The sequence below is a fragment of the Heterocephalus glaber genome, unplaced genomic scaffold, assembly GCF_053883595.1.
Source record: "Heterocephalus glaber isolate CG9 unplaced genomic scaffold, H.glaber_assembly_v1.0 deba00000331, whole genome shotgun sequence".
NCBI lineage: Eukaryota > Metazoa > Chordata > Mammalia > Rodentia > Bathyergidae > Heterocephalus > Heterocephalus glaber.
The window spans coordinates 20535832-20550790 of NW_028258142.1; the positions used below are offsets into that span (position 1 = coordinate 20535832).

The following is a 14959-nucleotide window of genomic DNA, read 5'->3' on the forward strand; positions in this document are numbered from 1 at the left end:
TCTTCTGAAACATTTGATCTTCAGGCTCAATGATTATTTGTATGAGTATTGTTATGCAACTTATTTACAGGAGGTAATTTCATCTTACCAACAAAATCAGTGTTACACCATATGAATAATGATACAATTCAGTTTCACTATAGAACAAATAAGTAAGAATTACAGAGGTGTTTCAGATGTTTCCTCAACAGAATTTGTTCTTTCCCATTCACCAGATATTGTTTTTGGGAAACAATCATTACAATTGCTCATGATTTGATTATTCCTGGGTCTCAAATCAGGTGGGGACAAAGCCAGTTACTGTGTTTTTTTCTCAGTCTTGTACTGAAACTGTTTTTTATTTTATGCTCTTTTATAGTGGGATCCACCTCTCCTATAGAGTTCCTATCCCTGGTAACTGTTCTGTAGTACCTAAGTACTGTATTTATCTTATTCTTTTAGGGATTAGGATGTGGACAGTAAGTATATATTGATATAGGCTGCAGTTATCCCAAAGAACTCTCATAAGTTTAGAAGTTCATAAGATCTAAGTGTTCTTCTTGAGCCTTAGCAATGAGTATGAAAGGTCACTATTCCCCCCATAGCTGCTTCAGACTCACTCTGTGCTGAAACAGTTCAGAGGCCCAGAGTACAGGCCATTTCCTAGTGCTTCATCCTGGCGTTTTCTATTATTTGTTGAGTCTGTCCAGCTCACTTCACCAAAGCCTCATGATCTTTACTGGCTAATTTCAACCCCTTGTCTTACTTCTGGAAGAGAAATTGTCTTAATCTGGATATTCTTGTTAATATGTCTTTTTCTTTGAATATTGCTTCCTATTAAAAGTGAAATAATCTTGTCCCATGATGCCTAGACTGATACATATCTCTCTTGAAACACTTTCTGTCTTATGGACCAATGTTGTGTAATCCACAGGTATGTTGTTGCTATTGTGAACCAATGGGAGATTGAGTGCAGTAAGGGTATATGCTTTGTATCCCAAAACATTGGGTCTCATGCAATAGTCAAATGTGTGGTAGTCACACTTAGATGTAAAATAGTTTGAGTATGCCCTAAGGCTGCCTATAGAATTCCTCATCTGAGGGTGTGCTGTCCCTCTAGGGCAATAGTGTAATATTGGGTTTCTCTCATTATATAACTCATTTATTCATTGCTTATCTTTTTCTCTACACATATCATTGATTTTAACCCAAATTTTCCCTTTGTTGGATGGGTCATTAGATTTAGCTATTGTACTGGTTCAGAAAGTTGACAAGAATACCAGTCTAACAAATGCCTCCCTTTAGTCCATTCACACTCATGTAGGGTAAGGTTACAGAACTATATAGAGAGATAGTAGGCTATCTCTACAACTGGGCATTGCAGCTCCATCAGTGTCTATCAAAATTTTTCTAGATGGGGTAAAGGTACTATGAATTATTTATGTGAGACACTGTCTGTCATATGGTTCATGTCTGATCAGTGTCCAGATTGTTTGCAAGACAGTTTGAATGTCTCAGGTAACTAACAAAATATAGCTTTCTTTTCAGCTCCTATTTAAGATGCTCTCCACCCCTTGACCATATCTCAGGCAGATCATTTAACTTTCTAGTCTCTTTCTGTAGTGAAGTTCACTCCTTTTTGAATAATTTTCGCTTTCAAATATTTTAAAGTCTGATTTAAAAAAAAATTTGTTGTCTCATGCAACTCACAGTATCTCTACTTTCTTCAATGGGAAGAAAGTACATTCTATTGAAGGAGTGAGAGAACCTGCCGCTCATGGTGTGGCTGCTGGTAAAAAGCTTCTCAGAGAGTTGCTCTTTTCCTTTGATTCTGCAAGTTCTTTCCAAATTAGAGATATTAACCATTTTGTTCTGGTGGATTCAACTATGAAATCATAATCATAGATGATGGAAGCCCAGAAGGAATAAGGAATGTTGCTGAACAGTTGGAAAAGATCTACAGATCAGACAAAATTCTTTTTAAGACCACGGGACAAAAAGTTGGGACTAGGAACTGCATATATTCATGGAATGAAGCATGCCACAGGAAACTATATAATTATTATAGATGCTGATCTCTCACACCATCCAAAGTTTATTCCTGAATTCAATAGAAAGCAAAAGGAGGGTAATTTTGATATTGTCTCTGGAACTCTCTACAAAGGAAACGGAGGTGTATATGTCTGGGATTTAAAAAGAAAAGTAATCAGCCATGGGGCCAATTTTATAACTCAGATTTTGCTGAGACCAGGAAGGAGCATCTGATTTAACAGGAAGCTTCAGATTACACAGAAAAGAAGTTCTCCAGAAGTTAATAGAAAAATGTGCTTCTAAAGGCTATGTCTTCCAGATGGAGATGATTGTTCGAGCAAGGCAATTGAAGTACACTATTCATTACAGAAGTTCCTGGAAAGCTACTGTCTCGGAGGATTGAATCTCACACAGAAAACAGTGCAAGAAGGGGTAGCTGCAGTTCCAAGCCATTCCCATCAGGATCAAGACTAATATGAGACAAGGGAGGCACTCATAATACAAAACTTTTAGGAATTCACATTCAGAATCCTGCAGGTGGACATCCCTCCCACCACTCGTGGCCCAAAGGAAAGGATTTTTGGGCTGGCATCCATCCCACCGCTCCCAGCCCAGAGGAAGGGGCTTCCAGGCCACCATTCCTCCTGCTGCTCCCGGCCCCTGTCCCACCTCTCCCAGCTCAGAGGAGGTGAGCCTTGCGGGTGCCAACAGCACCCTCTCCCCTGGTCGAAATGAGAAGACACATAAATAAGTCTCAAAACCAGACTTCCAGATGACCTACAGCAACCCCAAAGGGAAATGAGATGGAACACTCTGATACTCAACCACCTGGACCCACTGAACTGGCAACAAAAAGGGATCTGGAAAAAATGAAATCAGAAATAATTTCTCAGATAACAGGAGAGACTGTGCTCCTAGTGCAAGACATGATTAATAAATCTAGAGAGGAGCTGAGGAACATGATGGAATCCCAACATAGGAAACAAATGGATTCCATAAAACAGATGCAAATAGACTTCCAGGAGATGAAAAACTCCACTGAAAGTCTACACAGCAGAATGAGCCAAAGTGAGGACAGAATTTCAGATATAGAAGATAAAATTGCAATTAATGATCAGGAAAAGAAAAATTGCTTCAAAATTATAAAGGAACATGAGAAATCAATCTAGCAGCTGCTAGATGACGCAAAGAAGAACAACATAAGACTGATTGGAGTCAAAGAAGAAACAGGAGAGAGTGTAGATCACATAAAAAAACTCTTCACAGAAGTAATGGCAGAAAACTTCCCAAGCAGGGGAAAAGAACTTGACATACAGATAAGTGAGGCATATAGGACTCCAACTAACCTTGATCAAAAAAAATCTACACATAGGCATATAATTGTTAAGATTCCAGAAACTCAACAGAAGAACAAAGTTCTACAAGCAGTTAGAGAAAAGAAACAAATCACATACAAAGGAAAGCCCATCAGAATCACAGCAGACTTCTCAACACAAACCATCAAGGCAAGAAGTGCTTGGAGTGACATATTCTAAGCCCTAAAAGAAAACAGCCTCCAACCCAGATTGATGTACCCTGCAAAACTATCTTTCAAAATTGATGGAGAAATAAGATAATTTCATGACAAAGAGCACCTTAGGAAATTGGTGAATACCAAACCAGCACTCCAAAGAATTTTACACAATATCCTAGGAACAGACATTGAGGATCACAACCCCAGGAAGCAAAGCAGAATGAACCCATCTGGCATGACAAGAAATTAAATGTAAAGGGGGAGAACCCAACAAAAACAAAAAGTCATGGCAATGATAAGTCAATACGTTTCAGTTATAACCATCAATGATAATGGTCTCAATTCACCAATCAAAAGAAATAGACTGGCAGAATGGGTCAAGAAGCAAAATCCAACAATATGCTTCATACAAGAAACACACTTAATTCAAAATGAAACTCATAGACTGAAAGTTAAAGGGTGGAAAACAATACTGCATGTGATGGGAACCTGAAAAAAAGCAAGAGTAGCTATCCTCTTTGCAGATCAAGTGGATTTCAAACCAACACTGATTAAGGGAGACCAAGAAGGACACTACATCCTTTTAAAGGGAACAATCCAAGAGGAAGAGATGACAATCATAAATATCTATGCATCAAACACTAGTGTGCCCACCTATACAAAACAAATACTAATGGACACAAAAAGTCATATATGCACTAATATAATTGTAGTGGGGGACCTCAACACCACCTGGTCACAAATAGATAGATCAACTAGACAAAACATAAGTAAAGAAATACTAGAACTCAATCGAACTCTTGAACAAATGAACTTAACAGATGTTTACAGAGTCTTCCACCCCACAAGATCAGAATACACATTCTTCTCAGCTGCACATGGATCATTCTCCAAAATGGACAACATACTCACACATAGAACATGTTTAAGTAAGTGCAAAGGAATTGAAGTTATCCCCTGTATAATATCAGACCATAGTGCGATGAAATTGGAGATCCATAGCAAAAGAAACTCAAAAAATTCCATAAACACGTGGAAATTGAAAAACACACTTCTGAATAACTAATGGGTCACAGAGGAAATTAAAGAAGAAATCAGACAGTTCCTTCAATTAAATGACAATGACAATACAACATATCAGAATCTATGGGACACAATGAAAGCAGTCTTATGAGGGAAATTCATAGCAGTGAATACACATATTAGGAAAACAGAACGAACCCAATTAAACAACCTGATGCTGAATCTCAAGCTTCTAGAAAAAGAAGAGCAGGACAACCCCAAAGCTCATACAAGGGAGGAAATAAAGATCAAAGGAGAAATCAATGCAATGGAGACTAAGAGAACGATACAAAAAATCAATGAAGCCAAGAGGTGGTTCTTCAAAAGAATCAACAAAATTGACAAACCTTTAGGGAATCTTGTCAGAAAAAGGAAAGAAAAGGCCCAAATCCATGCAATTAGGAATGAAAAGGGTGAAATTACAACAGACCCAGCAGAAATACAGAGGATCATCAATACCTACTTCCAAAACCCATACGCCATTAAGATGCACAACACAGAAGAAATGGACAGATTCTTAGATGCATATGAATTACCAAAGTTGAACGAAGGAGACCTAAAAATTCTAAACAACCCAATATCAACCAATGAAATTGAAAATGTAATTAAAAACTTATCAACTAAGAAAAGCCCGGGCCCTGATGGCTTCACTGCTGAATTCTACAAGACATTTAGAGAGGAACTGCTGACACTACTGTTTCAACTCTTCAATGAAATTGAAAGGGAAGCAATACTCCCAAATTCATTCCTGGAAGCAAGCATCACCTTGATCCCCAAAGCAGAGAAAGACCCAACTGAAAAAGAGAACTATAGGCCAATCTCACTAATGAACATAGATGCAAAAATCCTTAATAAGATAATGGCAAACAGAATGCAGAAGATCATCAAGAAGATCATACACGCTGATCAAGTGAGATTCAGCCCAGGGATGCAGGGATGGTTCAACATATGCAAATCAATCAATGTGTAATACACTATATCAATAGAGCCAAGGACAAAAACCATATGATCATCTCAATAGATGCAGAAAAAGTATTTGACAAAAATCCAACATGCATTTATGATAAAAACCCTACAAAAAATTGGAGTAGATGGTCTCTACCTCAAACTCATAAAAGCCATCTATGAAAAACCAACAGCCAATATCATACTCAATGGTCAAAAGCTGAAATCCTTCACACTAAAATCAGGAACAAGAGAAGGATGTCCACTATCACCACTCTTGTTCAATATAGTTCTGGAAACTTTAGCCATGACAATTAGACAAGAGAAAGAAATAAAAGGGATAAAGATAGGAAATGAAGAAATCAAATTGTCATTATTTGCAGATGACATGATACTCTATATAGAAGACCCCAAGAACTCCCCCAAAAGTCTTCTAGACTTAATAACCAAATTCAGTCAAGTAGCTGGTTACAAGGTCAACACACAAAAATCAATAGCTTTCCTCTACACCAATGACAGACTCACTGAGAGAGAAATAGGGCAAATAATTCCTTTCACAATGGCATCCAAAAAACTGAAATATCTAGGAATCAACCTAACAAAAGAAATCAAAGACCTCTTCTCTGAAAACTATGGCACTCTGAAAAGAGAGATTGAAGATGATATCAGAAAATGGACAGACATCCCCTGCTCCTGGGTAGGAAGGATTGATATAGTGAAAATGGCCATACTTCCAAAATTGCTATATAGATTTAATGCAATTCCAATTGAGATACCAGCAGCATACTTCATAGACCTCGAGAAAACAATCCACAAATTCATTTGGAACAAGAAGAGACCCAGAATAGCAAAAGCAATTCTAGGTAACAGAGACATGGCAGGGGGTATCACAATTCCCAACCTGCAACTCTACTACAAAGCTACTGTGATAAAAACAGCATGGTACTGGCAAGAAGCAGACCTGAGGACCAGTGGAACAGATTAGAAGATGCAGAAACAATGCCAGACACACTCAGCCATCTCATCTTCGATAGATAAAGGAGCCAAACACCCTCACTGGAGGAAACGATAACCTCTTTAATAAATGGTGCTGGAAAAATGGGATTTCAACTTGCCAAAGATTAAAACTAGACCTATATCTCTGACCATACACTAAACTAAAATTGAAATGGATTAAAGATCTAAATATTAAAATAGAAATGCTGAAGCAGTTGGAACTGGTTAGAGTTAGATAGAACTCTTGAAGACATCGGTGTAGGAAAAGATTTTATGAACAAAACCTCAGTTGCCCATGAACTAGCACAAACAATCAACAAGTGGGATCTCTGCTTATTAAAAACTTCTGCATAGCAAGAGAAACCACTAGCAGTGTGAAGAGACAACCCACAATGTGGGAAAAAATCTTTACCTGCTTTTCCTCACACAAAAGTCTACTATCTCGAATCTATAAAGAACTTAAAAAGATCAGACCTCCCAAATTGAAAGACCCAATCCGAAAATGAGCATCTGAAATGAACAGACATCTCTCAGGCAAAGAAGTAGAAATAGCAAATAAATAAATGAAAAAATGTTCAACATCACTGGTCATTTGAGAGATGCAAATGAAAACAATGCTGAGATTCCACCTCACTCCAGAAAGAATGCCTGGTATCATGAAATCAACCAATAACAAATGTTGGTGGGGCTGTGGGGAAAGAGGAACCCTGCTCCACTGTTGGTGGGAGTGTGGACTGGTTCAACCACTATGGAAATCAGTATGGAGATACCTCATAGAACTAGACTGGAAGTCCCATTTGACCCTGCTATTCCCCTGGTGGGGATCTTCCCCAAAGAATTAAAAGAATCATAGCATAGTGATATATGTGCTCCCATGTTCATAGCAGCATAGTTTGTGGTAGCTAAAACTTGGAAACAGCCCAAATGCCCATGAACTGGAGACTGGATAAAGGAAATGTGGTTTTTTAATAAAATGGAGTACTACTCAACCATAAAAAATGAGAAATTAGAGACATTTATAGCTAAGTGGATGGACATTGAGGCTATACTCTTTTTTATTTTGTACTGGGGATTGAACTCAGGTCCTTTTGCTTGCGTGAGGTGATACTGTTAAGTGAAATAAATAGGACACACATGTATAAATTCTGAATAGTTTCTCAGGTGTGAGAAACTAAAAGTGTGAATAAGGACTAAAATGTATAATAAGTAATGTGAAATAGGAAGAAAAGGAGCAAAGGGGAAGGAAGTGGGAGGGGTAGGGGAAAGGAAAGAAGGGAATGGAATTAATATGAGAAAATGGAAAAATGGAAACAAAATCTTTGTAAATAGGGAGGAATGGAGGGGTTGAAGGGAGGGCTGGGCAAGAGTGAAAAATAAGAACTAAGAGAGATTATATAAAGGTGCAAATTTCCAATGATGAATGTCATTATATTGTATACCTAAAATATACCAAGGATTAGAATGAATAATCGATAATGCAAAATAGGAAGAAAAGGTCCAAAGGGGTAGGGGTAGTGGGAGGGGCAGGGGAAAGGAAAGAAGGGAAAGGAAAAATGCTGAGAAATGGAAAAAATGGAAATAAAGTCTTTGTAAATAGGGAAGGGTGGAGGGCGTGAAGGGAGGGCTAGGAATGGGGAAAAAATAAGAACCAAGATGCATCATGTAAAGGTACAAGTTCCCAATGAGAAATGTAAATGTGTCGTATACCTAAAATGTACCAATAGAAGAATTTAAGAAAAAAAAAGAAAGTACATTCTATTGTAGATTCTCCCTATTTTTTCTTTCTTTCTTTCTTTTTTTTTTCCTTTTCTGACATTTGGACGGGTCCACAATTAGAGAAACATGGGAATTACATATTATATAACTTGTGTGTGTGTGTATCCTGGGCATGGATGGTTCATATGATAGACTGCTGTGCCGGGTGCTTGTTGGGTAATTTGGAAGTCCTTCCAAAGACCATTACATTTTATAGTTCCAGAATATTGAGATCATCCTCTTTGGTTAACTAATCTTCTTCAAACATTTCTGTTTTCCTCCCCCTTGCAGTCCCTCGTTACTGTGTGAGGTCTCTTGGGCCCTACTGGCACCTTCTTGGGTGACGTATATTCAATGAAGGCCCAAGTCCAGTTACCCTTCATATACACCTTTGGCACAAGAGAAATAAGACCACCTTTGTCATACCCATAAGAGGAGTTAAGAGCAATTCGCAGCTGCCCACCATTCCTGCTCTGTTGCTGTACACTACATTCAAAATTTTCCAGACAAAGAAGCCTGTGAGTCTCTATATTCACCTATGCCTCTAACTCCAGAGGGTACACATCAAGTTTGTTTTTCTTCTGTAGGCAGAGGAGGAGAGCTGAGGGACAAAATGTTGAGTTTCCTTTAACTTGATTGCAAGACACTAACATTTATAACTAATTTAGAAAATTTGAACATTATTGTATTTGAAAGAAACACAAGTGTCCAGACTTCATACAGCTTCCTTGGCGATTTCAGGTGGGAGGCCATTTAATATTTCCTTGTCTCATCTTCAGTTGCCGCAGTCATTTGGTGTGCCTATTATGGAGCAATTTGTAAACCAATCCCTAAATATAAGTGGATTTTAGTCATTTTAATTTTCATGATTGCAAATTTATAATTTCAAGGAAGAAAGTGTTGGATACAGAGGTCTCAATCATGCCACTCTCTACAATTTAATATCACAACTTTCTTTCTATAACTATGTTAATCAGAAATGTTTGTAAATTTAAGGATTTTTCTCACTGAAGCTGAGTTACATGGAATTTTATCTTTATTTTACTAATTCTGGTGCAGATTTTGGCTTGACATATCTAACCTCATTCTGTTTCTTACAAGTTTACATCCAATAAGAGTGTAGCACCCTTGTAAGGAATTAGCATTTGAGAAAAAAAATGATAAATGGGATTCCATCAAAGTTTAGAACTTTAAATGACATCATTAAAATGAAAAATAGTCCTTAAACAGACCATATTTACAATGCATATAACCTATGATCAGAATATATAAAGAACTCTTACAGCTCATTAATAGACAACCCAATTAAAAAGTAGATATAAGAAGATGATAAAGAGCCAGTATAGCACAAGGAAAGGTGTGAAACTCTAGAATCAGAAAAATACTAATCAGTACAATAACAAGATAGAATTTCAGATATAGAAGATAAGATTGCAATTAGTGACCAGGAAAAGAAAAATTGCTTTAAAATTGTAAAGGAACACAAGAAATCATTTCAGCAGCTGCTAGATGATGCAAAGAAGAATAACATAAGACTGATTGGAGTCAATGCAGAAAGAGGAGAGGGTGCAGATGACATAAAAAAACTGTTCACAGAAGTGATGGCAGAAAACTTCCCAAGCAGGGGAAAAGAACTTGACATACAGATAAGTGAGGCATATAGGACTCCAGCTAGCCTTAATCAAAAAAAATCTACACATAGGCATATAATAGTTAGGATTCTAGAAATCCAACAGAAGAACAAAATTCTACAAGCAGTGAGAGAAAAGAAACAAATCATATACAAAGGAAAGCCCATCAGAATCACAGCAGACTTCTCAATGCAAACCCTCAAGGCAAGAAGAGCTTGGAGTGATGTATTTCAAGCCCTAAAGGAAAACAACCTCCAACCCAGATTGATGCACCCTGCAAAACTATCTTTCAAAATTGATGGAGAAATAAGATACTTTCATGATAAAGAGCACCTCAGGAACTTCATGAATACCAAACCGGCACTCCAAAAAATTTTAGACAATACCTTAGGAAAAGACAATGAGGATCACACCCCAGGAAACCCAGCAGAATGAGTCCATTGGGTGTGACTAATTAATTGCAAAGGGGGAGAATCCAACAAAAAGAAAAGGTCATGACAAGGCTTTTAAAACTTTTAACTTCAAGCTCAAGGACCCGAGTTCGATCCCCGGTACCAAACCAAACAAAACAAAACAGAAAAACTTTTAACTTCATCTCCCTAATGAGTGTATAACAAGATTCTATTTGAATCCTTGAACTAGGTTCATACATGCTTGAGGAGATGGAGACTTAGAAAATTTTCCAAGTAACTTAGGTCTAAAGCATTTTGACTTAATGAAATATTATGTAGCACTTTGAGGTCCCCAAATATTAACTGCAATTTCATGTTTGCTTTTAAGGTTCTCTGCAAAAAACCCAAAACCAAAACAAAACAAAATTAAACTCAGCTTATTTCTTCATTGTCAGAGTGTCCTGCAGAGCAGTTAGTTTGACATACTGCTTATTGCCAAGGGCTTGGATATTTTAATATGTCATTGATCTGCTATGGACCCATTAGACTACAAGATTTTGGAAAGCAGACATACTGTCTTGTTCATTATTATGGTTCCATTTCCTAATGCACAGCACTTGCTCTGTAGTGCAAGGTTGATAAATTTAGTATTTTATGAATGGAATTAGAACCTCATACTTAGTGCCAAGCTCTGTTCTGGGTACTCTCTGCATATTAATTCATATATATGTCACAAAACATTGTTAAGCAGATACTATTATTGTCTCCATTTTATGGCTAGGGAAATGAAGGCACAGAGGATTTATTGACTTTCCCAAGGATACACAGCTAGTGAGTGGCAGAGCTAGGGTTCAAACCTAGGCTCTAGAGCTTGCATTCTTATCCATTATGCTAATCTATCACTCTTCCTAACTCCATGTCTTGGGTATGCTATTCAGATTGGAGAAAAATACTGCTTTATCTTCTTGGTATGCCACAAGATAGAGCTCTTTAGTAGATCTTGGGTAGAACTAAGACTTCCAAGGCAGGGTGAATTGTCAGCAGATCTTTTATCAACAGGTATTTTGCCAACAGACAAAGCTTCATGCCACTAGCACAAAGCTTTATAATTTATTTTTAATTATTGGTTAAATGTATGTGTTTTCCTTAAAATTATCAAACTAGAATTTGCAATATTTGGGCCTATCTGCTGTGCAGTCATTGCTCTCTGACTATATTAAAGGGACATCACACTTGCCGGTAACCCAGTTAACCATGAAGTTACAGCTGCCTGGGGAAAAACTAGCTAGCAGTGGCTTAAGCAAAAAACTCATAGTTGTGGGTTAATAGTGCAATTAATACATAATGAAAAGAAGAGCTCATTGAAATGGATAGAGGACTGACAAGTGACTGACTTGAACAGAGGAAGGACCCTAAGGAGACAGAACATAGAGAAAAGTCAGACATTCACACTGAAATAAGTGAATTAGGGGAGTCAAAGAAAGAAAACTGAAAAAAGGTGAAAACTGGCAAGCCTAGTAGTCATAGGTAAAAGGTAGCCTATGTTTATTTGTGGAGCCAAGAGGAGGTTGCACATGGTTAGCGGTTAAAGTTTCTGATTTTGTAAGCTTCATTTATGCCTCAGAGCTGATATGTTGGTGTAGAAGTCATCAATAAGGTAGTTAACACCAGTGAATCCAATTCTTCAAAGGATTCTTTTGCTACTTCAGGCTTGAGGCCTTCCTTACTTATAGTTCCAGCGGTTTTTCTTAAAATAATTAAAACTGAGCCAGGCTTGGTGGTGTGCACTTATAATATCCTAGCACTCTGGAGGCTGAGGCAAGAGAATCATAAGTTCTAGCATAGCCCAAACCACTTAGTAAGGCCCTATCTCAAAATAAAAAATAAAAAAGGGTTGGGCTATAATTCAGTGGAAAGGACCTGGATTAAATCCTTAGGAATGAAAAAGAGAGACACTTTTTTTTTAAACTACGTTGAAAGGATCAAGTACTATAATGTGTCTAATCAAAACTATAAGCATTTACCCATTCACTAACCATTCAGCAATCATTTATCCGGTCCCTAGGTTACATAAAGAACTATTACATATGTAATAGGAAGTTACAATTCTGCTGTAAAAAGCAGCTACTTCATTTTTAAGGTGCTTGTTATAATATGCAGAACATTTAGGAAAACACTTTGAATTCATATAAATCTAACTTTTAAATCTGTACAAAGTCCATTGTTGCACAATTTCTGGTTATGTATTTTGCTACTCTAGGCCAAAGCCCTTTTTTCCTTCAGTTTTCTACTCATTATTGAAACAGTATTTATATTTGAGGTTCAGCCTCAAATCTAGGACAGTCTACATGGGCAACTTTCTGTGGAGGATCCTCGATAGCCAAGTCTGTTTATATTTTGATTTTAAAAAAGAGGAGAAGCCAAAGGAAAGTGAGAATTAAGACACCACTTGGAGAAAGTGGATCATGAATAAAGTTATAGGCAAGAGGCCAGAATGTGTGTTTGAGTTTATTATATATTTTACATTTATTTACAATTCCTTTTACATAAATGTGGATGTGGTTTGGAAATATCTTCTCCGAATCTATAGGTTATCATTTCACTCTGAATTTTTTCTTTTTGGTATGTAGGAATTTTTTATTTTGATGTAGTCCTATTTGTCTATCTTTGCTTTTGTCGCCTGTGCTTTTGGGATCTAATTTAAACCGTTATGCTTAGATCTATTTTATGTCATTTTCCAAGTGTGTTTTCTTCTAGTGTTACAGTTTCAGGCCTTATGTTTAATTCTTTAATCTGTTTTGAGTTGTTTTTTGTGTACGATGTGAGGTAAGTGTTCAATTTCATTTTTTTTTGTTGTTTACATATGGATATCTGGTTTTCCCAACACCACTTTTTGAAGAGTCTAGTCTTTTCTTATTTATGTTCCTGGCACTTTTGTCAAAGATCAATTGACTGCAAAGGCATGGGTTGTTTCCTGGGCCATCTATTCTGTTCACTGGCTGATGTGTCTATTTTTATGCCAGTATCATGCTGTTTAAATTACTATCACTTTGTAGTGTATAGTTTTAAAGTGAATAGTTTAATGCTTCCAGATTTATTCTTTTTGCCCCTGATTGCCTTGGATATTTTTTCATTTCCTTGTAGAAATGAATTTTAGGATTTTTTAAATATATCTATGAGAAATGACATTGAAACTTTGATAGGAATTCCTCAGAATATGTTGATCACTTTGAGAGGTAGTATGGACATTTTCACGATATTACTTGTTGGAATCTATAAACAGAAGATATATATGTATATTTCCATTTATTTGTGTCTTCATCAATTTCTCTTATTAATGTTTTTGTTTTTGTTTTTGTTTTTGTTTTGGTACCTGGGATAGACCTCAGGTCCTTGCACTTGTGAGGCAGGTGGTGGAACCACTGAACTAGATCCCCAGCCTCTCTTATTAATGCTTTATAATTTTCAATATACGGATTCCATCCCCTCTTTGGCTAAATTTATTGCCAAGTATTTCATTTTATTTTTTGTAACTCTTATAAATGGGATTGTTTTCTTGATTTCTTTTCTCAGAAAATTCATTTTCATTGTAAAGAAATGGTATACTACTCATTTTTGCTTGTCTATTTTGTATCCTGCAACTTTACTAAATTTTTTTTATCAATTCTCATAGTTTTTGGTGGAATCTTTAGGGATTTTTATATAAATGGTCATGGTATCTGCGAACAGGAACAATGTATCTGTTATCCCTTTATTTTCTGACTGCTTTGGCAGGTCCTGGGAATCTGAGGTATCATTTGATTTTTGCTCCATCATTGGACAAAAGCAATACTTGGTTTAATAATCTCCTAACTCCTATTGTATGTATGTGGTTGAGAACGTGTATGTATTGGAAGGACCTTTTGCTTCTCACTTTATTGTTATTTTCTAATTTTATTGTCTGTACTATCTGCACTGCTGAGCCTATCATTTTGCAAGAGTTTTAATTCCTTTAAAAGCAGTGTCCACAATCCTTGTCAGTATCATTGCCCCACATATGTATTAAGAGCAGCAGCCATTTGGTAGCCCTGTGCTACCTCCCACAAACTCATCATCCCCGTTAAATACAGGTGAAAGCCTTAGAAATTGTCATGAGATGGCATGTGAGATTTATTACTATGACTTTATTCATCTCACTACAGTATCCTTGTTTGTTTAAATGGATTACTTTCTCATTATGCTTTTAGCTCCTCGAATTTGAGGGAGCTTCTTTTTTGCAGAAGGTTCTCCCTCTTCCATTTGGTTAGTTCTAGTATCTAGTATGGTACTTGGAATACCATGGGGAATCAGTAAGTTCATATTGAGTGCAATAAATAAATATTGTAGTTATTTTGAAATTAACTTTTATTAATAAAGTGAAACAAAAAACTAGAATGAGAAAGTTTATAGAAATAAGAAAGCATTATATAGAACAATAACAAGTAATAGTAATTATTACTGTTGTTACCACACTAACTACCAGAAAATGGCTCCCAGTTATTTCCAGACAGGTTTTTAATTCAACTCCAAAATTTCATCCTGAGGGTTGGTCTTCTCTAGCCTCTTTGATACCATTTCTCTTAGCTTGGTTCCCTAAAAAAAAGATACTTTATTGGGACTTCCATCCTAAGAAAACA

General features: G+C 36.7%; 1 pseudogene; it reads left to right on the forward strand.

Moving 5' to 3' along the window:
- The first annotated feature begins 1409 nt into the window (after positions 1-1409).
- Positions 1410-2413, forward strand: LOC101717025 (dolichol-phosphate mannosyltransferase subunit 1-like; annotated as a pseudogene).
- Positions 2414-14959: the final 12546 nt, after the last annotated feature.